We start from the raw sequence: 2681 nt of genomic DNA, 5'->3' as shown, positions 1-2681 counted from the left end.
TTTCAACTGTGACTGTAGAGTGATACGGTGTGACAGGCTATATACCATCCGGTACGTTGCACATTGAACACTGTAATATATTGCGTCACATCATGTCACTTGACTTCACGTGTTTAAAAGCGAGATAAGCATCTGTAGCTACAGGAATGTCTGGTTTAGTGTGCTAGGAAATGAGAGACACCTTCTGTTCACAATTGTGTGAGTTATGGATGCGTGCTCAATAAGCACGTGTCTTTAGAGCACAGTCAAACATGGAATGGGTAGGATAATGCTCGTGCTGTTGTGTTTTTATTAAAGTAAATTACGTCGAATGATCATGTCTGTGAATAAAGGAAGAAGGCGATTTCGTGTTAATATTATAGGAAGACGACAGCTCGTTGTCATCAAAGAAAAGCAATGTAGTTTCGGTATTGTTGATACAGTCATAAATGAATCACAATCAGTAAATACCGACGGTGAGACATGCGCGAACAGCTGGTGTCATCACTGATTTTCAGTGAGTCATTCAAAACATAACATAATATCATAATTGTCATCGCTATTTGGCTTGTTATGCCCAATTAATTATGTTTCGTCGGATAATCGAACCTTGTAATTCTCTGGGTTTGCCGTCTTATATTTAATCATTGGTATTCATTTCGCCCATTGTCAATTGTAGCATTGATGTACATATTTCAAAATTCATTGTAATTTCAACATATTTTCTTGTTTCAATATGCGAGCTTTTGTTAATGGCAATAACTTCCCATTCCAACATGAAGGTTTTAATTGATGCTTCACGTGGAGTATATGCATTGTACTTCAAACTAATCTACAGGCGAGATTCTAGAAAGGTTCCACGGATACTAGGTTCCAAATACGATCATTTATCAATCGATTTGGAGAGTTTGTGTTCAACGCTAGCATTAGTCTCTTGCGTGACACAAGGACCATGATCAGTGTTCTGAAAGTACTGCAATTGTTAAACCCAGTCAGAGGAACCTCCTTCAGAACTATTAGGTCCATTGAACGTAATCAAGCATAGGCTTCCGAACGAAGGTCGTAATAAAAACAAGGGAACCGTGAGTGTGTTGTGATAAACAACCCATTTAATCCTAATGTTTCTACTTTCTCATTGCTGTACGTTATAACCCTATTCAGTAAAACCTCGTTGAACCGGACTCCATTATGTTATGTTTTGTCAAAGACTATGTAAAACCGAAATTCTTGTGACCAAGATCTATATCAGTTCTCTGTTTGTGTCCAACTATGGTTAATCCGACGTAACTTTGATGTTCTTGTGACATCGAGACACAGAAAAATCATGTAAATTAGAAAGAGATACCACCTCCAACTGAAACAGATTTAAGAATATGTTTGTCTCATATACTTAGTATGAAATATTTTATCTTGGGACAGAAAATGACAGGACCTACCAATTAAACACTGTCACAGAGAATACATATTGAAGTAGCTTACTTCTTAAATTATATTGTCTCTTATATTTTGAATCAACAGATGAACCAAATACAAATGAAACACACAATGAAGATTTGTTGATGTAGTATACATGATGACTAGTGCAAAAACATGACACGTTTTGTGCGTTTTTTGAAGTCTCACACATTTTAATACTAACGCCTTAAGGTTATGTGATAAGCAGATATGAACAAAATTTAATGGGTATCACAAGTTTAATGATTCTACTAAATAGTATTATCGCCTCGAAAGTGTTATGATGTAGGGACACAATTGTACAGAACACAATAAGTACATAAACTGAGGGGCAAAAGAATTTATATCGCGTTTTTTTGTTTTATTTTTGTTGTTTTGTTTTGTTTTTTTTGGGGGGTGGGGGTGGGGGTTCATGTAATTGAAAACTGAACGAACTGTTGTTAAATTGGACCATGTCTATTCAGCCATCACTCATTCCTGCAACAGTTCGCAAAAGATAATGTGTGTCTGGGTAATGTTGTGTAAAGCTAAATTGGTTTAATGATGACTTTGTAACCACATGGCCCCTACCATATTTGAAATGCTGTACATTTGTGCCCCTCAACAGTTGTGTATTATGCGAAAAACATTTTTTTTTTAAACAGAAGCATGTAGAAGTATTCTTTGAGTGCTCACTATGCGCATGTGCGGTTTAATGTTTGGATGTAATATCGCTAACATATTTTCAATTGAAAATCAAATAAGTGATAAAATCAACTCAGTGTTATACTTTCTTTTGCCCTGGGTTTATAATCGTTAAAGTGCATTTCCTTTGTCATTATGATCATAGGGACACCTGTCGAATAATATTGTTGCAAAACAAATAGGAAAAATTTAAGTCCTATTGACTGAGTCTGCTTTGATATGGTAGTTTAAACAAAACTGTCATCAAAACACAACTATAGCAGATACATCAGGCCTGGCACTTTTGAATGGCATGACTCGTGATGGAGTTAAGTGTTTGCAAATCCCTGTATATCTTGAATGGTTTTGAAACACACTCGTGTGCCTTACACACTTGACTTCATTTGAAGATTGTCCTCCTCATCTTTGACAGGTCAGCCATCACTAAAACATCCCCAACACAGAAGAGGCGAAACAAGTTTTATAACCTTGTGGAAAGGCGGTATGATAAGGTGTCATGAATGCGGGGGGTCAACGAATAACAAAGGCAAACAAATATGGATATTAGATGGCCAACTCTTTTG

Source organism: Haliotis cracherodii, unplaced genomic scaffold (assembly GCF_022045235.1).
Source record: "Haliotis cracherodii isolate W230 unplaced genomic scaffold, xgHalCrac1.p SCAF_4, whole genome shotgun sequence".
In the NCBI taxonomy this organism is placed as follows: Eukaryota; Metazoa; Mollusca; class Gastropoda; order Lepetellida; family Haliotidae; genus Haliotis; species Haliotis cracherodii.
The sequence above is the reverse complement of the archived record's forward strand: the minus strand, read 5'-3'. Positions refer to the sequence as shown.